At 44.4% G+C, this 25,232-nt stretch overlaps 1 pseudogene; it reads left to right on the plus strand.

The window, feature by feature from the left end:
- Nucleotides 1–9,416: 9,416 nt before the first annotated feature.
- Nucleotides 9,417–24,211, plus strand: LOC123990470 (annotated as a pseudogene).
- Nucleotides 24,212–25,232: the final 1,021 nt, after the last annotated feature.

The raw sequence follows: 25,232 nt of genomic DNA on the forward strand, positions 1-25,232 counted from the left end.
CAGTCTCACGTCCAACAGGTTCTCCCAGTGGCCAGTGATTTTATTGCAGGAAAACTGAAATCGGTTTTACCTCATTTCTACCATCGTGTCAACTAACTACAGGCAACAAAACTCTAGACCACCTTTACTCCACCCAGAGGGACACATACAAGGCTCTTCCTCACCCGCCATTTGACAAATCTGACCACAACTCTATCCTCCGGATTCCTCCTTACAAGAAAAAACTCAAACAGGAAGTACCAGTGACGTGCACAATACAGAAGTGGTCCAATGAAATGGATGCTAAATTACAGAACTGTTTCGCTAGCACAGACTGGAATATGTTCCGAGACTCATCCAATGGCATTGAGGAGTTTACCACATCAGTACCGGCTTCAATAATAAGTGCATCGTCCCCACAGTGACCGTACATACATATTCCAACCAGGCAACATCCTCACTGAGCTAAAGAAAGGCTAGAGCTGCTGCTTTCAAGGAGCTAACCCTGAAGCTTATAAGAAATCCTGCTACTCCCTCCGATGAACCATCAAACAGGCAAAGCATCAATACAGGTCGAAAATCAAATCCTACTACACCAGCACTGACGCTCGTCGGATGTGGCAGGGCTTGCAAACTAACATGGATTACAAAGGGAAACCTGGTTTCTATTATATTCAGTCCAGTCTAGTCTAGTCCAGTCTAGTCCAGTCCAGTCTCGTCTAGCCCCATTATTGATATACAGTAAAACAGAAAAAATCATATTTAATCACATTTAGTAACAGAGGGGACATGATAATACATTAGTACAGTTAGATAGATTGTTTAAGAAAATAGCCAACCAAATAGGCTACTTGATTAGGCTACAGATGATCGATCAGGGCATACTCAGATGATCGATCAGGGCATACTCAGATGATCGATCAGGACATACTCAGATGATCGATCAGGACATACTCAGATGATCGATCAGGTCATACTCAGACGATCGATCAGGGCATACTCAGACGATCGATCAGGGCATACTCAGATGATCGATCAGGGCATACTCAGACGATCGATCAGGGCATACTCAGACGATCGATCAGGGCATACTCAGACGATCGATCAGGGCATACTCAGACGATCGATCAGGGCATACTCAGACGATCAATCAGGGCATACTCAGACGATCGATCAGGGCATACTCAGACGATCGATCAGGGCATACTCAGATGATAGATCAGGGCATACTCAGACGATCGATCAGGGCATACTCAGATGATCGATCAGGGCATACTCAGATGATCGATCAGGGCATACTCAGATGATCGATCAGGGCATACTCAGATGATCGATCAGGGCATACTCAGATGATCGATCAGGGCATACTCAGATGATAGATCAGGGCATACTCAGATGATCGATCAGGGCATACTCAGATGATCGATCAGGGCATACTCAGATGATAGATCAGGGCATACTCAGATGATCGATCAGGGCATACTCAGATGATAGATCAGGGCATACTCAGATGATAGATCAGGGCATACTGAGATGATAGATCAGGGCATACTCAGATGATCGATCAGGGCATACTCAGATGATCGATCAGGGCATACTCAGATGATCGATCAGGGCATACTCAGATGATCGATCAGGGCATACTCAGATGATCGATCAGGGCATACTCAGATGATCGATCAGGGCATACTCAGATGATCGATCAGGGCATACTCAGATGATAGATCAGGGCATACTCAGATGATCGATCAGGGCATACTCAGATGATCGATCAGGGCATACTCAGATGATCGATCAGGGCATACTCAGATGATCGATCAGGGCATCAGATGATCGATCAGGGCATACTCAGATGATCGATCAGGGCATACTCAGATGATCGATCAGGGCATACTCAGATGATAGATCAGGGCATACTCAGATGATCGATCAGGGCATACTCAGATGATAGATAAGGGCATACTCAGATGATCGATCAGGGCATACTCAGATGATAGATCAGGGCATACTCAGATGATAGATAAGGGCATACTCAGAGCACAAGGATGTTGTTTGTTGTCCTCTTTGGATTTTAAGGTCTGTGGGGGAAAAAGTATATATCTGAAATGAAGACAAGAAATTACGTCTATCAATTTCCAGCTGAGTATATAGACTGAGGTGTCACTCTGGCCAATAGGTTGCTGATAGATTAGTGTTTTGCTCTTCTCCAAATAGTCAGTAGAAGCGGCTAAGAAATGAAATACACATTTTGTGCAACAGCTGGATTGTCGAGTTGTGTTGCCACGACAACAACATTATGCTTCACCAAAATGATGGCCCAGAGTGCTGGTCACAGAACTAGATTGAGATTCGATTTCTATGGTTCTGGTACTGTGACATTACCTAGGCCTGTACAACCATTAATTCACCTATGCTTTGCCAAATGTTTCATAACTCGACTTATAAATTATTTGTGAAGCGTTTATATAAGCCCTGTGAAGGTGCTTAGAAATGCTGACTTTTGGAACCCAAAATCAATCTAGCGCCAGCTATTGTTCTACATCATACTATCCCTGGTAACCAACACCCCAGCCAGCAGCAACATAGTGTTGTTGTAGTAGGTTATGTAATGGCAGTTTCTGACAGTAGAGGGCACTATGTGCATTTGAATCATCATGCCATTGACTGCTGCTTCAGCTGTTAAGTAGCCTGGAATGTGCCGAATTAGTCCATGCCATTGGATAGAGAGAACAATGAAAATGTCACGGAATAGAAGACTGCTTGAGACATTATATCTGGAACAAATAGGCCTGAATCCCTGGAATCATAAAACATCAGGAATGTAGAATGTGTGTTAAATTTGTAGTCTGGAGCACAGATGCAAGGTCCATAAGGCCTCTGCATATACAAGATCCAGCTGTGATGGAATGGGATAGGCAGTGCCAAGGAAAGCAGTCAAGACACAGCGGGGGACTGAGAATGGAGTGAAAATGCATGCAGTGCATTCGGAAAGCATTCAGATCCCTCTAAATGTTGTTACGTTTCAGCCTTATTCTAAAATGGATTCAATTGTTTTTTTCCCTCATCAATCTACACATGGTACGCATGTCCCATAACGACAAAGCAACAGGTTTATTAGACATTTTTGCAAATGTATTGTAAATAAACAGCAATATTGTACCACATTTACATAAGTATTCAGACCCTTTACTTTGTTGAAGCACCTTTGACAGCGATTACAGCCTTGGGTCTTCTTGGGTATGACGCTACAAGCTTGGCACACCTGTATTTGGGCAGTTTCTCCCATTCTTCTCTGCAGATTCTCTCAAGCTCTATCAGCTTTGATGGGGAGCATCGCTGCACAGCTATTTTCAGGTCTCTCCAGAGATGTTAGATTTGGTTCAAGTCCGGGCTCTGGCTGCGCCACTCAAGGACATTCAGAGACTTGTCCCGAAGCCTCTCCTGCATTGTCTTTGCTGTGTACTTACGGTCATTGTCCTGTTGGAAGGTGAACCTTCGGCCCCAGTCTGAGGCCCTAGCGCTCCGGAGTAGGTTTTCATCAAGGATCTCGCTGTATTTTGCTCCGTTCATCTTTCCCTAGATCCTGACTAGTCTCCCAGTCCCTGTCACTGAAAAACATCTCCACAGCATGATGCTGCCACCACCATGCTTCACCGCAGGAATGGTGCCAGGTGTCCTCCAGACGTGACGCTTGGCATTCAGTCCAAATAATTCAATCTTGGTTTCATCAGATCAGAAAATCTGGTTTCTCATGGTCTGAGGGTCCTTTAGGTGCCTTTTGGCAAACTCCAAGCAGGCTGTCATGGGCCTTTTACTGAGGAGTGGCTTCTGTCTGGCCACTCCACCATAAAGGCCTGATTGGTGGAGTACTGCAGAGATGGTTGTCCTTCTGGAAGGTTCTGCAATCTCCACAGAAGAACTCCCTGACTAAGGCCCTTCTCCCTAGTTTGCTCAGTTTGGCCGGGCGGCCAGTTATAGGAAGAGTCTTGGTGGTTCCAAACTTCTTCCATTTAAGAATGATGGAGGCCACTGTGTTCTTGGGGACCTTCAATGCTGCAGAATATTTTTGGTACCATTCCCCAGATCTGTGCCTCGATTACAATCCTGTCTCGTAGCTTGCTTTTTGCTCTGACATGCACTGTCAACTAAGGGACCTTATATAGACAGGTGTGTGCCTTTCCAAATCATGTCCAATCAATTGAATTTACAACAGGTGGACTACAATCAAGTTGTCGAACCATCTCAAGGATGATCAATGGAAACAGGATGCAGCTGAGCTCAATTTCAAGTCTCATAGCAAACGATCTGAATAAGGTATTTGCGTTTTTTTTATTTTGAGTACATTTGCAAACATTTCTAAAAACCTGTTTTCGCTTTGTCAATATGGGGTGTTGATAGAGGAATTTTAAATTCCCTTATGTTTTATTGCCAAAACCAATTAAATTCGCACTCATTTCTAATTCATGATAAGTTGTAAGTTTATCATTTGCATGAATTAGCAAGAGACCAGTCTTAAAAAACAAGTTCAGCATTTATTCTTGATGAGTACTGACCCAAAATACAAAGAACATTACATTTTAAATCTGAAGAAGACATAAAATGACGTCATCAGTTACACCCCCTCTCCCAGTCTTACAATGGCGTAGTATTCGGTCCTGGAGATAGTTTCACTCCCCTCATAAACTACATTCCAACCTGCCTAAAGGATATACTTCTCTCTGCTAATGGAATCCAACCAAAACTTTCTTATCTGTTTGAAGTACTATCTTATCTCTGCTTTAAAACTTTCCCAGGAGACACAGACACAATTCCTTTCTGCTTACATTTTCAGTAACAGTACAATTAAGAACCCATACTTTTCAAATCATAATATAATAGTATTAGCATGAATGTTTCTAATCATTAATGTATACATAATTGACCATCTAAACTATATTTTCCTCTATCAGGTGTGTAGATTGATGTGGAAAAACAATAACTGTATCAATTTTAGAATAAGGCTGTAATGTAACAAAATGTGGGAAAAGGGAATAGGTCTGAATACTTTCTGAATGCAGTGTATAATGTTGTAAAGTCCCCATTCAACAGCCAGCACAAGTTCAACGATTGAGTAGGTCTATATCATGTCTAGGTACACAAAGCTGTGATTAAGGTTAAGCCATTTCAACCCCACATGTCAGCTGTGACATACTGTACCTTTTGGAGGCATAAGGGAATTGGGGGCCACCAGTTTGGCTTGTGGCCAGACACAATTGAAGCTTCTGTGTCTTCTGTTCACTCTGTTAACTCTGAGACACATCTGTATAATGCAGGAATGGGAGCCTTTGAGTAAAGTCAGGCTTAATATCAATAACCTACTGAACATATTGGATATTTTTACACCTAATACAAAAAGCAAGGATCAATAAGCCAACCATGTAGGCATACTTATGTATTTGCAAAAAGAAGATCCAAACATATAGCATTAGAGCAAAATTAAACAGTGAGGTGACTGTTCAAGTTTTCCAAACGGAACACTTGTAGTAGGCTGTAGGTTACAAAAAAGAGCTCAGGAAAAAAGCGAGCCTCCGTGTGCGCCATCAATTAGGGGGCATTGTTGAATTTTGACAGTTTAGCTCCCGCAAGCCCTCCAACTGAAAGACTCCCAGTGAGAAAGTATTTACAATGTTATGGATGACGGGGTCGTGTTCACCCTTCTCTTCCACTCATTATTTTGGGCTTTTATGGAAAGCAACTCAGATCAATTTAGACCTTTCATTGAACAAAGACATTCCTCATGGCTGTATCAAACAGCCGACACGACGTATGGGTCACAATGATCGTTATTGTTGTGGTCGTACTGCGGGGTACTGTAGCTTCGATAACTGGACTCCTCGTCTTCTTGAACATGTCGGTTGCTCAGGTAAAAAACTTTCATGATGTATGAGGTATCCTACAGTCTTTTGAGCTGATACATTGGAAGTGAGTGAAGAACAGTTTATTAGTCTACTGATTTACAAATGACATATTATCCAATAATTAACAATATATGAACTACAGTGCCTAAAGGAAGTATTCACACCCCTTGACTTTTTCCACATTCTGTTGAGTTACAGCCTGAATTTAAAATTAATTCAATTCCGATTTTGTGTCACTGCCCCACCCTGACCTTAGAGAGCCCTTTTATTCTCTATTTTGGTTAGGTCAGGGTGTGACTAGGGTGGGCAATCTATGTTTTCTATTTCTTTGTTGGCCGGGTATGGTTCCCAATCAGAGGCAGCTGGCTACCATTGTATCTGATTGGGGATCATACTTAGGCCGCTTTTCCCACCTGTAGTTGGTGGGATCTTGTTTGTGTGTAGTTGCTTTCTGCACTGCATGTAGCTTTACATTAGTTTTTATATTTTGTTGTTTTTTCGGTGTCATTTTAATAAAAGTAAAATGTACACCTACCACGCTGCACCTTGGTCCAATCCATCTTTCAACGAACATAACAAAAGATCCCACCACAAACAGACCAAGCAGCGTGGCCAGGAGGAGCAGACATCCTGGACAAGGGAGGACATCTTGGACGGTAAGGGATCCTGGACGTGGGAGGAGATCCTGGCCGGAAAGGATCGCCTTCCATGGGAGCAGACGGAGGCAGCAAGGGAGGAACAACGACGATACCGGGGTTCGCGACCACAACGGAAGCCCGAGAGGCAGACCCAAAACATTTTTTAGGAGGGCACACGGGGTGGTTGGTGGAGTCAGGGTTTGAACCAGAGCTAACACCCCGTACTCACCGTGAGCATGTGACCGGGCAGACACCATGTTTTGCGGTGATACGTGCGCATCCACAGCCCGGTGCGTGCTGTGCCAGCTCCCCGCACTTGCCGTGCGAAAGTGGGCATCTGTCCAGGACGGTAGTGACGGCTCAGCGTGCCTGGTCTCCAGTGCGCCTCCTCGGTCCAGGATATCCTGCGCCGGTCTACTCGCTGTATCTCCGGTGCACATTCACAGCCCAGTGCGTCCTGTGTCAGCTCCCCGCACTTGCCATGTGAAGGTGGTCCTTTGTCCAGGAAGCGTTGTGCCAGCTCTACGCTCCAGACCTCTAGTGCGCCTCCACGGTCCAGTATATCCAGTGATGATCCATGGCCCGAAGCCTCCAGGGATGATCCATGGCCCGAAGCCACCAGTGATGATCCATGGCCCGGAGCCTCTAGAGGCGTTCCATGGTCCGGAGTCCCCTGGCGACGATCTACGGTCCGGTACCTCCGGCGATGGTCCACGGTCCAGAGCCTCCGGCGACGATCTACGGTCCGGTTCCACGGAAGCGGAGGGATCCGCGAGCGGAGCGATCCGCGAGTGGAGCGGGGTCTACGTCCCCAACCAGAGCCACCACCGAGGCTATATGCCCACCCGGACCCTCCCCCATAGAGTCAGCATGAACTCACTTTGTTTGCAATCATAGTGTTTAACATGATTTTTGAACAACTACCTCATCTCTGTACCCCACATAAAATTATTTTACAGATTAACTTACAGATGTAAGTTCCCTTGGTCCAACAGTGAATTTCAAACACAGATTCAAACACAAAGACCAGGGAGGTTTTCCAATGCCTCACAATTAAGGGCACCTATTTCTAATGGCAACAACAACAAAAACATATTTTTTTCAATTAAAATTAAAAGCAGATATGGAATATCGGTGCAAAAAATGAAATGTATGTCCTGAATACAAAGTCTTACATTATTCTTCACCCCTTGATCAGAAATATAATTTGCAGCATACTTCTCCAATTGACTTAATAACCATTTAGATTTTACCTGCTGATTAAACGTGAATTATGCCTGCATAAAGTATCAGCATACACTGAAGACTTTGTTACTGCATGGAGATGAATGACTGTGATAATCAAAGTAGACTAAGGCTGTCAGGTTTGATCAGTGTCATTGGTCAGATTCTTTTCTCTCTGTAGTCTGGCATGGGATCCCATGGTTTGGCTCCAGTCCCGGGTTTGTTACAATGACTACAAAGCCTGTTAGCAAAGACCCTGTGAGTCACAAATACGACCATACGGTCAAAGAAACTAACAACATCCCTGAGAAATACATTCTATTACGTTGATATTGATTACTGAACTGTTAGGTCTTGCATGAAAGGCATTTCACTGTACTTGTGCACGTGACATTAAAACTTGAAACTTGAAGTTAACCACAGACATTGGTCATGACAATGAAACTGGTAATGGGTAGCAGTGATTGAGTCTTTTACTTATTCTATGAATCACCACTCACCAGGCAAATACTAGTTGAGATGGAAAGTTGGATTTGTAGGCCACTGCAACTCAAGACTAATAAAACTAGGCCTGTCTAACAATTGTACAAAGTTACGAAAGCTGACAAGTTTAGAGTCAGCAAGGTTATGTGAGGAGGTGTCGGCAAGGGGGCAGGGAATGGTGTGTTGTTGTTTCGATTGCACCCATGGAGAACGGCCTAATCATTTACACAACTGAGCTTGTAATTCACTACTAATCTGTCACAACTTCCTCCGAAGTCGGTCCTTCTCCTTGCTCTGGCGATGTTCGGCGGTCGACATCGCCGGTCTTCTAGCTATCGCCGCTCCACCATTCATTTTCCATTTATTTTGTCTTGGTTTTCCGCACACCTGGTTCACATTCCCTCATCTGACTAAACATATTTTACCCTCTGTTCCCCCATGTCTGTGTGTGGAATTGTTTGTTTGATACGTGTGGTTCGCATCAGGCTGGTTTGCGCCGGATATGTGTTTTACCTGTGTGTTTTGTTTATTGTACTGTTTGTGTACTTTGGGCGCCATCATGGACTGCGTCGTCCAAACAATGGCCTACTGGGAGAGACAGGGAGTCCCTCCAGCGCCCTCCCCAGCACAACAGGGGTCTCCACTACTCGCCTCTCCTGTACCCGGTCCCCGTGGGATTCGTCTCGCCCTTCCCGGGGAGTTTGATGGGACGGCAAAACACTCTGCCAGGGGTTCCTGCTGCAGCTGGAACTGTATCTGACTACTGTCTACCCGGCTCCTTCAAGACGTGAGAGGGTGTCCGCCCTTGTCTCGTGCCTCTCGGGGAAAGCCCTGGAGTGGGCCAACGCTGTGTGGGTAGAAGGAGATGCGGCAGTCTTCGACCACCCGCCCGAGAGTAGAGCGGCGGGTGAACGTCTTTTCCATCTGAGGCAGGGGATGAGGAGCACCCAGGACTTCGCCTTGGACTTTCGGACCCTGGCCGCAGGAGCGGGATGGAACGACAGGGCCCTGATCGACAACTATCACTGCAGCCTGCGTGAGGATGTCCATCGGGAGTTGGCCTGCAGGGGCACAATCCTCACGTTTGATCAGCTGGTGGACCTGTCCATCCGGCTGGACAACCTGCTTGCCACCCGCGGACCTTTTAGACGTAGTTCTGTCGGTTCCATCTACTAGCACCACCTCTCCGGTGCATATGGAGCTGGGAGGTACTGCGCTCAGGGAGGCTGGAGGAGGGTCCTTCACGTGCATCATCTGTGGCCGCAGAGGGCACACTGCCGGTCAGTGTCGGATTGGTTCCTCTGGGGGTCGAGGCAGCAGGCAGGGCACTCTGGCATCACCCCAGGTGAGCCTGCACCATTCTCATCCAGGGCCCTCTGTTGCCCACCTGTTTTTGCAAGTTAACTTTCCTGAGTGTTCCCCGCATTCCCAACATAAGGCGCTCATCAATTCAGGCGCGGCTGGGAATTTCATAGACAGATCATTTGCCCATAGTTTAGGGATCCCCATTGTTCCAGTGGCTAAGCCCTTCCCAGTTCACACCTTAGACAGTCGACTAATAGGGTCAGGGTTAATTAGGGAGGCAACTGCTCTCCTGGGCATGGTGACGCAGGGGGGTCACAGGGAGAGAATCAGTCTCTTCCTCACTGACTCTCCTGCGTTTCCCGTGGTGCTAGGCCTACCCTGGTTAGCCTGTTATGACCCCACTGTTTCGTGGCAATGGAGAGCTCTCACGGGGTGGTCATGAGAGTGCTAGGGGAGGTGTTTAGGGGTTTCCGTTAGTGCTACTATGGTGGAAAGTCTAGACCAGGTCTCCACCGTGCATTTTCCCGCCGAATATTCCGCATTGGCTCTCGCCTTCTCCAAGAAGAAGGCGACTCAATTACCACCCCATCGTCAAGGGGATTGTGCGATAAACCTCCAGGTAGACGCTGCACTTCCCAGGAGTCATGTGTATCCCGTCACAGGCGGAGACGGCGGCTATGGATACATGTGTCTCCAAAATCTCTGCGTCAGGGGTACATTCGGTCCTCCACTTCACCTGCCTTGGTGCGCAAGGTGCTTGGTCGACTGTTGGAGCATGACCTGTATGTCAAGGCTGAGAAATGCCTGTTCTTCCAGCAGTCCAACTCTTTCTTAGGATACCGCATTTCCACCTCAGGGGTGGAGATGGAGAGTGACCGCATTTCAGCCGTGTGTAATTGGCCGACTCCCACCACGGTAAAGGAGGTGCAGCATTCTTTAGGGTTTGCCCATTACTACCAGAGGTTTATCTGGGGTTTTGGTCAGGTAGCGACTCCCATTACCTCACTGCTGAAGGGGGCCCCATTGCATTTGGTCGGCTGAGGCGATCAGGGCTTTTGGTCACCTACGGGCTCTGTTTACCTCGGCTCCCATGCTGGCGCACCCGGATCCTTCTTTGGCGTTCATGGTAGAGGTGGATGTGTCCGAGGCTGGGAAAGTAGCCGTGCTCTCTCAGCGCTCAGGAACGCACCAAATCTCCCCTCCTGTGCCTTCTTCTCAAAGAAGCTCAGCCCGGCGGAACGAAACCATGATGTGGGGGACCGGGAGCTGTTGGCTGTGGTCAAGGCATTGAAGGCGTGGAGACATTGGCCTGAGGGGGCTCAACACCCTTTTCTCATCTGGACTGACCACCGCAACCTGGAGTACATCCGGGCAGCGAGGAGACTGAATCCTCGTCAGGCAAGGTGGGCCATGTTTTTTACCCGTTTTGTTTTCACCCTTTCTTTCAGACCAGGTTCCCAGAATGTTAAGGCAGACGCAGTGTCCCAGCTGTATGACACAGAGGAGTGGATCCTACCCCCATACTCCCGGCCTCCTGCCTGGTGGCACTGGTAGTATTCAAGCTGGACGTGGAAATTGAGCGGGTGTTACGTGCAAAGCCCGTTCCCCTCCAGTGTCCCGCTGGGCGTCTGTATTTTCCATCTGCTGTCCGTGACCGGATGATCTATTGGGCCCACACGTCACCCTCCTATGGTCATCCAGGCATCGGTTGGACGGTGCGCTGTCTGAGTGGGAAGTACTCGTGGCCCACCTTGGCTAAGGACGTGAGGGTTTGTCTTTCCTCCTGCTCGGTGTGCGCCCAGTGTAAGGCTCCTAGGCACCTGCCCAGAGGTAAGTTACACCCCTTACCCGTTCCACAATGGCCTTGGTTGCACCTGTCGGTCGATTTCCTCACCGATCTTCCTCCCTCACAGGGTAACACCACAATCCTGGTCGTTGTGGACCGTTTTTCCAAGTCCTGCCGTCTCCTTCCTCTGCCCGGTCTCGCTAAGGCCCTACAGACTGCGGAGTCCTTGTTTACACACGTCTTCTGGCACTACCGGTGCCTGAGGATATAGTGTCTGATCGGGGTCCCTAGTTCACTTCGATGGTCTGGAAGGCGTTCATGGAACGTCTGGGGGTCTCGATCAGCCTTACCTCGGGTTTTACCCCGAGAGTAATGGGCAGGTGGAGAGAATGAACCAGGATATGAGTAAGTTTCTGTGGTCTTATTGCCAGGACTGGCCGGGGGAGTGGGCGGCGTTCGAGAAGGACTTTCCTGCACCTGACTTACCTTCAACCAGTTGCGCACATCGTGACATAATCAAAGCAAAAACATGTTTCTGGGAATATTTGCAATTTTTCCGTTTATCATGTTGGAAAAAGTGCAACTCCAGCAGTATGACTGACAGAAGACATGTCCATACTAACAAAGGAACAAAGAAGGACTAACAGTACAGATTAGCAGCCAAAAAACTGTACCATAGAGGCTCAGAATAAGTTAGAGGAAAAACAAAAAGAAATGGAGGAACTTATTCAACAAAGATTAAGTGTAATATATTATAATAATAAAGCAAACTGAATGGAATATGGGTAAAAATGCTCCAAATGATTTATTAATCTTCAACGTAAAAATACTACCAAAAATAATTTACTGAAAAATGTTACAAACGAAGGAGTCACCAATGATTCACCAAATTATATTTTGAAAGAGGAAGCAAAGTACTTTAAGCATATGTTTTTGTTTCAGTCTTCTCCATCTCCTCTAACTGAGTCAAATTGTATGGATTTTTTTCTATTAATAATATAAAATAAACAGCCATACAGAAAGACTCATTGTGAAGGTGAAATTGCGAGGAGGAACTTCTTGGTGCAATTAAAGCCTTTAAGTCCGGGAAAATTCCAGGGCTGGATGGCATACCAGTGGAAGTATTCCAATCCTTTTTTGATATACTCAGAGGATCGTTATTAGCATGTTCTAACCACACCTATGTAAACGGTAGATTATCAGACACTCAACAAGAAGGTCTGATTTCATTATTACTGAAACATGATACACGTGGGAAATGTAAAGATCCAGTCCATTAAAAAAATTGGAGGCCCCTTACACTTCAGTATTGTGATGCAAACATGCTGGCAAAATGTATAGCGCATAGAATTAAAAAGTTATTGTCAGACATTATTCATTCTTATAAGATTTTTTTTTTACATGGACGATTCATTGGAGATAATATAAGGCAAGTACTGTAAACAATATGTCCCACCCCTCTCCTTGTTCGGGCGGCGTTCGGGAGTCGACATCACCGGTCTTCAAGCCATCTCCACTCCACCTTTCATTTTCCATTTGTTTTGTCTTGTTTCCCTGCACACCTGGTTTATTTCTCCTCATAATTATTATGTGTATTTAGCCCTCTGTTCCCTCCATGTCTGTGTGGGCTATTGTTTATTTGTCAAGTTTGGCACGCTTCTGGCTGGTTTTATGTATTACCTGTGTTTTGTGGCAGCCTGTACTTTGTACTTTGTTTGTGGTACTTTGTGCTGCCTTACTTGTTTTGGGCATTTGGTTTTGGTGATGCTGTTGCATTCTGGTCTTACTATTTGCCCCAGTAAAGTGCTTCATGTTCACTCAACTCTGCTCTCCTGCGCCTGGCTTCCATGCACCAGCTACACCCACCGTTGACACAATACAACACGATGAAAAATCTGGGAAACCTGCCCTGCTGTTCATAGCAGACTGAAAAGGCTTTTGATAAAGTTCAACTGGAGTTTATATATAAATGCCTGGAAGATTTCAATTTTGGAGAATCTCTTATAAAATGGGTTAAAACCATGTATAGTAACCCTAGGTGTAAAATAATAAATAATGGCTACTTCTCAGAATGTTTTAAACTGTCAAGAGGAGTAAAACAAGGTTGTCCACTATTTACATATCTATTTATTAGGGCCATCGAAATGTTAGCTATTAAAATCAGATGCAACAATAATAGCAAGGGATTAGAAATACAGGGCTTAAAAACAAAGGTGTCATTGTAAACATGATTCATGTTTTCTTTTGAATACACGACTTGGATCCCTCCACAGCCTCATTTGTATCAGGTAACGACCTGGGGAACAGTTACATGGGAGAGGAATGAGCCAATTGTAAGCTGGGGATGATTAAGTGACCATGATAGTATGAGTTCCAGATTGGGAATTTAAACAGGACACCAGGGTTAACAACCCTACTCTTACAATAAGTGCCGTGGGATCTTTAGTGACCACAGAGAGTCAGAACACCTGTTTAATGTCTCATTCGAAGACGGCTGTAATGAACACGAGGTGAGACAGAGAGCTGGTTTCAAGTGCAGGGCGCAGCAGGTATCTATTGCAAAGGACCACAGGAGGAGGCGGGTAGCTGGGTCCAGGGACAGGCAGAAGGTCATACACCGGGGTCCCGAAAGGGCAACAGTACAGGCAGGGAAAGGCTTGTAACATAGTCTGGGAGATTAGGCAATAGGTAGATAACAGGAAATCCAATAGGCTAATGTACAGGCAGGGAATAGGCAAAAAGCATCGTTAGTGAGGCAGGCAATACACGGGAGGAGTAAATCACGGGACAAACAGAGCTCTGACAGACGTGTGTCACAAAACAAACAATAACTCACAGTGATGGGATGCAAAGAACTGAACTAAATAGTGTGTGATAATGAAATACAGTTGTCTGAACAGGTGATTATAATTCAGTTGATTGGGATCTAGAAAGTGAGCTGCGTTCAGGTTTTCTAGGTGTTTGAGAGTGTGAGCTGGAAGCAGACGTTACAAAGGCACCCTACACAGGGCAATGACCCCAATCACTGCCTGGGGGCATTGGGATATTTTTTAGACCAGAGGAAAGAGTGCATCCCTTTGGACCTCCAACACCACTTCCAACAGCATCTGGTCTCCCATATTATATTACGTATTGGATCCCTAAAAAATACTACTTTTACTTTACCATGTAGTTTACCAATAAAATGGTGTGATGGTGATGTGGATATACTCGGTATACATATCCCGAAGGGACAAAAAAGAAAAAAAAAATTAACCAGGAAGGCTCATTGCAATCTCTTTTTTGTCATGCCCTGATCTGTTTCACCTGTCCTTGTGATTGTCTCCACCCCCTCCAGGTGTCGATCATTTTCCCTAGTGTATTTATCCCTGTGTTTCCTGTCTCTCCGTGCCAGTTCGTCTTGTATGTTTCCAAGTCAACCAGTGTTTTCCCTGGTTCTCCTGCTTTTTGCTATTCTCCTTTTTCTAGTCCTCCTGGTTTGGACCCTTGCCTGTTTCTGGACTTTGTTCCTGTCTGCCTGACCATTCTGTCTGCCTTGACCACGAGCCTGCCTGCCTGACCATTCTGTCTGCCTTGACCACGAGCCTGCCTGCCTGACCATTCTGTCTGCCTTGACCACGAGCCTGCCTGCCTGACCATTCTGTCTGCCTTGACCACGAGCCTGTCTGCCACTCTGTACCTCCTGGACTCTGATCTGCTTTGACCTTTTTGCCTGTCCACGACCATTCTCTTGTTTATTACTCCTTTTTGGATTAATAAACATTGTAAGACTCCAACCATCTGCCTCCTGTGTCTGCATTTCGGTCTCGCCTTGTGCCTTGATACTTTTTCAAGAGCATCCTGGCCAAGATAGACAGCACCTAGTTATTACACAATTAGACAGACAACATGAAAAACTTCTAAATTATCTCACTTCAAAACATTTTTATAGAAAGTTAGCAAAAATAGATAAGAACTTGCTACCATGGAAAGGTAAATACCTTTATATTTGTGGAAAAATCACCGTGATTAACTCTTTAGTCATATCCCGGTTTACCTATTTGCTTATGGTCTTGCCTACACCGAGCGAACATTTTTTAAAATTATTTGAGAAATAAATATTATATTTTATTTGGAATGGCAAGCCAGACAAAATTAAACAGGCCTATTTATATAATGAATGAATTGGGAGGGCAGAAATGATTAAATATGAAAGCATTAGACCTCTCACAAAAGGCTTCAGTCATACAAAAGTTATACTTAAATCCGAACTGGTTCTCTAGCAAATTTGTAAGAATATCTCACCTTATGTTCAAGAAAAGCCTTTTCCCCTTTATTCAGATTACAGGCAGACTCATAAGATCATTTGTTTTGGTACTGTCCATATGTAGCTTGTTTTTGGTCACAGGTCGAGAAATAGCTGAAGAATTGCAATATTTACCTGGAGTGAACTTAGCAGATAACACTACTAGGTGATTTGAAAAGTTATAGTCAATCGATAAATAACAGAATAATACTTTTAGCAACAAAAAAAATGTACTTTCAAATTACAATCTGTAGAAACAATGACAGTAGAAAGGTTCAGAACTTTTGTGAAACATCACAGCACAGTTGAAAAATATATGGCAAATAGAAATCCAATATGGGTGGTGTTAAGAGGCATTAGAAGAAGACAAAAATGTATGTTACCAATGGAACGACATCCATTGCAGGATAAATCAATGTGAAAGTTTACATAGCTGGCCATAATGGATGTTAAATTTTACTTTATGGCTTGGTTATGTAGGCTTCGTCTAACCAATCGCTTTCTAATACATATAATAATTGTCATGCCCTGACCATGGAGAGCCCTCGGGGTTCTCTATGGTGCAATAGGTCAGAGCGTGACTAGGGTGTGTTCTAGTCTTTAATTTCTATGTTGGTGTGAGTATGGTTCCCAATTGGAGGCAGCTGATGATCGTTGCCTTCAATTGGGGATCATACTTAGTATGGTGCTTTCCCACCTGCGTATGTGGGATATTGTTTTGTTTTGGTTTAGTGCAATGTGCGCTACGAACTGCACGTTTGATTATTCTTTGTTGTTTTTTTGAAGGTTCACTTTAATTCATATGTGGAACTCAACTCACGCTGCGCCTTGTTCCGCCCGTTATGTATACGACCAACGTGACAATAATACGATGAAATTATATCTTTACATTAAAAACAATATCAGAATTCCAGTCAATCCAATACATGTTATACCCCTTGATCTTCAAGAATAGAATTTGGAGATATTGAAGTATAGATTAGCCAAATTGTTTTACCTGAGCATAAACCCCAAACGAAGGACTTATTAGCCAGCCCTACTCTGTTGTTTAGGATTTTGTTGTTATGGAGGACTGATTGCACTCATTGATTCGAGTTGAGAAATAAATGCTGCACTCATGGAATGGCATGCTTTGAGCACTACTGAAAGTGCTATTTACATGTGAAAAATGAATGCCATGTGCTGCAATTGCTAGAGGCCTATTATTTACCTTTTTGTTGGGTACACTTTGATATCTTGATAATATGCAGCTGTTTAAAGGGCAAATCCATAGTTGAAACAACACAAAACGGCTGCACCGCCTCTGTTTTGGTCAAAAGCTGAGGGATGGGCCTGGAGAAATGTAACCACTCTCAGATTAACAGAAAGATCTATGGATGCAAGGACTGACCATTATTGATATAAAATGTATTGTTTTAACCATGTTATGAGGCTATATAGTGTTTGTTTACATTGACAATGTAAACATTCCAGAAAAACAAGCTTATATTTTGGGTTCTCATGGAGTGTGACAGTTGAACTAAGCTCATGAGGCATTTATAAGCTATATTCTTCAAGAATCAATGGATAAATATACAGTTGAAGTCGGAGGTTTACATACACTTAAGTTGGAGTCATTAAAAACTCGTTTTTCAACCACTCAACAAATTTCTTGATAACAAACTATAGTTTTGGCAAGTCGGTAAGGACATCTACTTTTTTTTCCAAAAATTGTTTACAGACAGATTATTTCACTTATACAATGGGGCAAAAAAGTATTTAGTCAGCCCACAATTGTGCAAGTTCTCGCACTTAAAAAGATGAGAGAGGCCTGTAATTTTCATCATAGGTACACTTCAACTATGACAGACAAAATGAGGGAAAAAAATCCAGAAAATCACATTGTAGGATTTTTAGGGAAAAAGGGGGAGGCTTGCAAGCCGAAGAACACCATCCCAACCGTGAAGCACGGTGGTGGCAGCATCATGTTGTGGGGGTGCTTTGCTGCAGGAGGGACTGGTGTACTTCACAAAAGAGGGTCATCACAAAGCCCTGACCTCAATCCTATAGAAAATTTGTGGGCAGAACAGAAAAAGCGTGTGCGAGCAAGGAGGCCTACAAACCTGACTCAGTTACACCAACTCTGCCAGGAGGAATGGGCCAAAATTCACCCAACTTATTGTGGGAAGCTTGTAGCACGCACACACACAGTACAAATACCACCTGTAACTGAAAGTTCATGAAGGATGATTTGCAAAACACACAGTCAACTTCCTCATTCATACGCAGCCTGTTAGACTGCACTGTCAGGTTGTTTGACAAGTTCTTGTGTTTTACACATCACTCACTATTATTATATTTCTGTTTTTTTTAATAAACCAAAACGTTTGACCCAAGTTAAACCATTTAAAGGCAATGCTACCAAATACTAATTGAGTGTATGTGAACTTCTGACCCACTGGGAATGTGATGAAAGAAATTAAAGCTGAAATAAATAATTTTCTCTACTATTTTTCTGAAATTTCACATAAAATAAAAAATGAGATGAGAAATAAAAATATAAAATGAGATCCTAACTGACCTAAAACAGGGAATTTTTACTAGGATTAAATGTCAGGAATTGTGAAAAACTGAGTTTTAATGTATTTGGCTAAGGTGTATGTAAACTTTCTGACTTCATCTGTATATAATTTACAAGTTCAAAAAGTTGTCGGTCGAAAGTGTGCGAGTTTGTGTCCATTAGGCCTATAGATTTTTTTTATCAGCATAAATTAGATTGAGCAATAAAAGCCCCACTTTTATTCCATAGGCTGGGATCCGCACTATGCAGCTGTTGCAAGAGCCCATTTTTTCACTGGCTGTCGACTGGTTTCAAAAACAATGATTGATAGGCAGCTTAAACTTCTTGAATTCAACCATTTATTGGGTTCAAATGCACATTTAGATTTGTGAACAGCCATCCACAACAACCACAATCCGTAAGGCGCAAATAGCTAAATGAGAGAGCTGCAGTGTGATTCACATCAATGCGCTACGTAGATATCAATAATGAGTGATATCCGTATTGCCGTAGACTACACCACTGCTGTCATCCTTACCGCCAAGCGTTTATTCAAGTTGAATAATCTTTGGAGGCCGATAGCAGTCACACCATTGGAAGACATACATTGAACAGTTGCCTACATAAGACAGTTTCTGCTATTTTCCCACGATCCATCAAACACATTTGGTGTGTCATCATAGTGGTCTCTGATTTATGGTCAGACTCGCTCACGTTGGACAAATTTAAACTTGCAGCGTTTTCAATGCTGATTTGAATGTCATTGAGAAAACAGCGAAGTGTCAAAGATTGTTTTTTGCAAACATCCTTTCTGAATTTAAAAGTAATCCTCGAAGTAATCTAGATTTTCAAAAGTATCTGTAATCTGATTACAATATATTGTGCTCGTAACGTAACGGATTACAGTTGCAGTTTTTTTGTTTGTAATCCCTTACATCTAACGGATTACATGTAACCCGTTACTCCCCAAACCCTGGCAAAATTAAGCGTCTACAAAGACCATCTGAGCAAATAAAGGTGTGGCATCGCTCATCTATCTCCATATCAAATTCTCTCAAACAGCGGCATGATCTCCCATAAACCTCAGACCTCAAAGACAAGAGGCGCCGTTTTCATATATCACCACCTGCGATCTGTCTGATCATACAGCCAAGAACGCACTGATATCACTGTGAATGAATACGTCAGAACAGCTGACACTGATTTGCTTCTTTCCTGGAAGTTTTGCTTGCCTCTTTCTCCCATCCAATCCTCCTTACTGCTCTTTCCCTGCTGCACTCATTTAGCCAAAGTTAAAGGAACTATTGTTAAAGGAATCTAACCATACTGTATGTAGCAGTGGCTAGTAAAAGTCTCCACACCCCTTGCAGTCTTCACATTTTGTTGCCTTAAAATTAAATTTAAAAAATGTATAGAATTTTTTTTATTTCACACTGATGTACTCAATTATCTCCACATTTCCAAAGTGAAAGAAAAATTATACAAAAAATTCCAAATGAATAAAACATGTAATACGCAGATGTCTTGATTGCATATGTCTTTACAGCCCAGAGTGAATATTTAGTGGAAGCACATTGGGCAGCCATTACAGCTGTGAAACATCATGAATAAGATTCTACCAACTTTGAACAACTCTTAGGGCAACATCCACTACATGACCAGAAGTATATGGACGCCTGCTCGTCGAACATCTCATTCCACAGACATGGGCATTAAATGGAGTTGGTCCCCCCTTCGCTACTATAACAGATTCCCCTCTTCTGGGAAGGCTTCCCACTAGATTATGCAACATGGCTGTGAGGATTTGCTTCCATTCAGCCACAAGAGCATAAGTGAGGTTGTGCACTGATGTTGGGTGATTAGGCCTGGCTCGCACTCGGCGTCCCAATTCATGCCAAAGGTGTTCGATTGGGTTGAGGTCAGGGCTTTGTGCAGTCCCGTGAAGTTCTCCCACACCAATCTCGACAAACCCATTCTGTGAGCTTGTGTGGTCTACCACTTCGCGGATGAGCCGTTGTTGCCCCACGATGTTTCCACTTCACAATAACAGCACTTACAGTTGACCGGAACTGCTCTAGCAAGGCATGAATTTGACAAGCTGACTTGTTGGAAAGATGGCATCCTATGACGGTGCCACGTTGAAAGTCCCTGAGCTCTTCAGTAAGGGAATTTTACTGCCAATGTACAGTGCATTCGGAAAGTACTCAGACCCCTTGAATTTTTTTCACATATTGTTACATTACACCCCTATTCTAAATTGGATTGAAATTCATTTTCATCAACCTACACACAATACCCCATATGACAAAGCAAAAACTGTTTTTTAGAGATTTTTGCAAATGTATTAAATATAAATAAAACATAAATACCTTATTTACATAAGTATTCAGACCCTTCACTATAAGACTCGAAATTGAGCTCAGGTGCATCCTGTTTCCATTGATCATCCTTGAGATGTTTCTACAACTTGGAGTCCACCGGTGGTAAATTTAATTGATTGGAGTTGATTTGGAGAGGCACATACCTGTCTATATAAGGTCCCACAGTTGAAAGTGCATGTCAGAGCAAAAAGCAAGCCATGAGGTCGAAGGAATCGTCCATAGACCTCCGAGACAGGATTGTGTCGAGGCACAGATCTGGGGAAGGGTACCAAAACGTTTCTGCAGCATTGAATGTCCCCAAGAACACAGTGGCCACCATCATTCTTAAATGGAAGAAGTTTCGAACCACCAAGACTCTTCCTGAAGATGGACGCCCAGCCAAACTGAGCAATCAGGGGACAAGGGCCTTGGTCAGTGACCAACAACCCAATGGTCACTCTGAGAGAGCTCCAGAGTTCCTCTGTGGAGATGGGAGAACCTTCCAGAAGGACAACCATCTCTGCAGCCCTCCACCAATCAGACCTTTACGGTAGAGTGGGCAGACAGAAGCCACTCCTCAATAAAAGGCACATAACAGCCCACTTGGAGTTTGCCAAAGGGCACCTAAAGGACTCAGACCATGAGAAAACAAGATCCTCTGGTCTGATGAAACAAGATTGAACTCTTTGGCCTGAATTCCAAGTGTCACGTATGGAGGAAACCTGGCACCATCCCTACAGTGAAGCATGGTGGTGGCAGCATCATGCCGTAGGGATGTTTTTCAGAGGCAGGGACTGGGAGACTGGTCAGGATCAAGGAAAAGATGAACAGATGAAAATATGGAGAGATCATTGATGAAAACCTTCTCCAGAGCGCTCAGGACCTCTGACAGGGGCGAAGGTTCGCCTTCCAACAGGACAGCGACCCTACAGTAAGCACACAGCCAACACAATGCAGGATTGGCTTTGGGGACAAGTCTCTGAATGTCCTTAAGTGGCCCAGCTAGAGCCCTGACTTGAACCCGATCAAACATCTCTTGGAGAGACCCCCAAATACAGGTGTGCCAAGCTTGTAGCGTCATACCCAAGAAGACTCGAGGCTGTATTCGCTGCCAAAGGTGCTTCAAAGTACTGAGTAAAGGGTCTGAATACTTATGTAAATGTGATATTTCAGTTTTTTATATTTTGTAAATTTGGAAACATTTCTAAAAACCTGTTTTTGCTTTGTCATTATGGGGTATTGTGTGTAGATTGATTGATTTTTATTTTTTAACAATTATCAATTTTAGAATAAGGCTGTAATGTAACAAAATGTGGAAAAAGTCAAACGGTCTGAATACTTTCCGAATGCATTGTATGTCTATGGAAACTGCATGGCAATGTGCTAGATTTTATACACCTGTCAGAAATGGGTGTGGCTGAAATAGCTGAATCCACTCATTTGAAGGGGTGTCCACATACTTTTGTATATAAACTCAGCAAAAAAAGAAACATCCTCTCACAGTCAACTGTGTTTATTTTCATCAAACTTAACATGTGTAAGTATTTGTATGAGCATAACAACTGAGACATAAAATCATAAACTGAAAAAGTTCCACAGACATGTGACTAACAGAAATTGAATAATGTGTCCCTGAACAAATGGGAGGAGGGGGGGTCAAAATCAAAAGTAACAGTAAATATCTGGTGTGGCCACCAGCTGCATTAAGTACTGCAGTGCATCTCCTCCTCGTGGACAGCACCAGATTTGCCAGTTCTTGCTGTGAGATATTACAACCACTCTTCCACAAAGGCACCTGGAAGTTCCCGGACATTTCTGGGGGGGAATGGCCCTAGCCCTCACCCTCCGATCCAACAGGTCCCAGACGTGCTCAATGGGATTGAGATCCGGGCTCTTCGCTGGCCATGGCAGAACACTGACATTACTGTCTTGCAGGAAATCACTCACAGAACGAGCAGTATGGCTGGTGGCATTGTCATGCTGGAGGGTCATGTCAGGATGAGCCTGCAGGAAGGGTACCATATGAAGGAGGAGGATGTCTTCCCTGTAACGCACAGCGTTGAGATTGCCTGCAATGACAACAAGCTCAGTCCGATGATGCTTTGACACACCGCCCCAGACCACGAATTACACTCCACCTCCAAATCGATCCCTCTCCAGAGTACAAGCCTCGGTGTAAAGCTCCTTCCTTCGACGATAAACGTGAATCTGACCATCACCCCTGGTGAGATAAAACTGCGACTCGTTAGTGAAGAGCACTTTTTACCAGTCATGTCTGGTCCAGCAACGGTGGTTTTGTGCCCATAGGTGATGTTGTTGCCGGTGATGTCTGGTAAGGACCTGCCTTACAACAGGCCTACAAGCCCTCAGTCCAGCCTCTCTCAGCCTATTGCGGACAGTCTGAGCACTGATGGAGGGATTGTGCGTTCCTGGTGTAACTCGGGTAGTTGTTGTTGTCATCCTGTACCTGTCCCGCAGGTGTGATGTTCAGATGTCCCAATCCTGTGTAGGTGTTGTTACACGTGGTCTGCCACTGCGAGGACGATCAGCTGTCCGTCCTGTCTCCCTGTAGCACTGTCTTAGGCATCTCACAGTACGGACATTGCAATTTATTGCCCTGGCCACATCTGCAGTCCTCATGCCTCCTTGCAACATGCCTAAGGCACGTTCACACAGATGAGCAGGGACTCTGGGCATCTTTCTTTGTGTTTTTCAGAGTCAGTAGAAAGGCCTCTTTAGTGTCTTTTTAGTGTCCTAAGTTGTCCTAACTGTGACAATATGGTGTATATTTGGCATTAAAATGTGTATAATTGTCCCACTGAAAAACAAAACTCTATCCCAGGGTTTGGTATTCAGAAGACTGAGGCAGGGTTCCCTCTAACATTTTACCTGGGCTTTGCTCCTTTCATATTTCTATTTATCCTGGCACTCCAATCCCTGCCGGTTGCAAGCATACCCATAACATGACAATACTTGAAAATACAGAGGATCGACAACATTGCTTTCACTCTACAGTACAGGCCTGTATGACCAAGTCAAAAGAATGAAGCCTGTGTTTTTGAAAAATCTGCTCCAAATCCTCCATTCTGTTTGCAATAAGGCTGTTAAGCAATACTGCAAAACAACCAGGGCAAATGAATGAACTTTTTGGCCTAAATAAAAAAACTACAGGCTGGGGTCACATCCAATACAACACAACATCATGTTGTGGGTATGCTTCTCACCGGCAGGGACTGAGGAGTAAATAGAAATATTGAAGGAGCAAAGCCCAGATAAAAAGTTAGAGGAAAACCTGCTTCCACCCGGTCCGGTCCTGGGGAAACCAGAGCTTCCGCACCCATCTCTACAACATGACCCTGTCTCACGGACGCCTCCGTATCCCCCAGTCTGGTCGCTATTACCTGTATGCCCAGGTTTACTTCCGCTACCCCTCACCTCACCCACGAAGGGGGTGACCACCAAGGGTGCACCTCCAGCTACCAGCTGGTCCAGTGTGTTTACAAGACATCATACGCCAGGCCCATTCAGCTTCTGAAGGGGGTGGGCACCAAGTGCCGGGCGCCTGACACTGAGTATGTCCTCCACTCTGTCTACCAGGGAGGCCTGTTTTGAGCTGCACGCCGGAGATGAGATCTTTGTCTCTGTGTTGTCACCTACAGCTGTGCACACAGAGGACTAATCCAGCTATTTTGGGGCGTTCCGGTTTGACCAATGACCATGGAGGTTAAGGATGGGGAAAAAGTTATATCACACAAGAGAACACTAAGCATGGACATAGACTGAACAAAAATATAAAGGCAACATGTAAAGCGTAGGTCCCATGTTTAATGAGTTGAAATAAAACATCATAACTGTTCCATAGGCACAAAAATATGATTTATCTCAGATTTCTCACACAAACTTGTTTACAACCCTGTTATTGAGCACTTCTCCTTTGCCAAGATAATCCATCCACCTGACAGGTGTGGCATATCAAGAAGCTGATTAAACAGCATGATCATTACACAGGTTCACCTTGTGCTGGGGATAATAAAACTGTGATCTAAATGCAACACAATGCCACAGATGTCTCGAGTTTTTAGGGAGCGTGCAAATGGCATGCTTACTGCAGGAATGTCCATTAAAGCTGTTGCTAGAGAATTGAATGCTCATTTCTCTATCATAAGCCTCCTCCAACATTGTTTTAGAGAATTTGGCAGTACGTCCAACCAGCCTCACAACCGCAGAACATGTGGGCTAGCGGTTTGCTGATGTCAACGTTGTGAACTGAGTGCCCCATGGCGGCAGTGGGGTTATGGTATGGGTAGGCATAAGCCACGGACAATGAACACAATTGCATTTTATTGATGGCAATTTGAATGCACAGAGATACCGTGATGAGATCCTGAGGCCCATTGTCGTGCCATTCATCCCCCGCCATCACCTCATGTTTCAGCAAGATAATGCACGGCCCCATGTCGCAAGGATCTGTACACAATTCCTGGAAGCTGAACATGTCCCAGTTCTTCCAAGGCCTGAATACTCACCAGACATGTCACCCATTGAACAGTTTGGGATGCTCTGGATCGTCGTATACGACAGTGTGTTCCAGTTCCCGCCGATATCCAGCAACTTCACACAGCCATTGAAGAGGAGTGTAACTATATTCAACAGGTCACAATCAACAGCCTGATCAACTCTATGTGAAGGAGATGTGTTGCACTGTATGAAGCAAATGGTGGTCACACCAGATACTG

Source organism: Oncorhynchus gorbuscha, linkage group LG02 (genome assembly GCF_021184085.1).
Source record: "Oncorhynchus gorbuscha isolate QuinsamMale2020 ecotype Even-year linkage group LG02, OgorEven_v1.0, whole genome shotgun sequence".
Taxonomy (NCBI): Eukaryota; Metazoa; Chordata; class Actinopteri; order Salmoniformes; family Salmonidae; genus Oncorhynchus; species Oncorhynchus gorbuscha.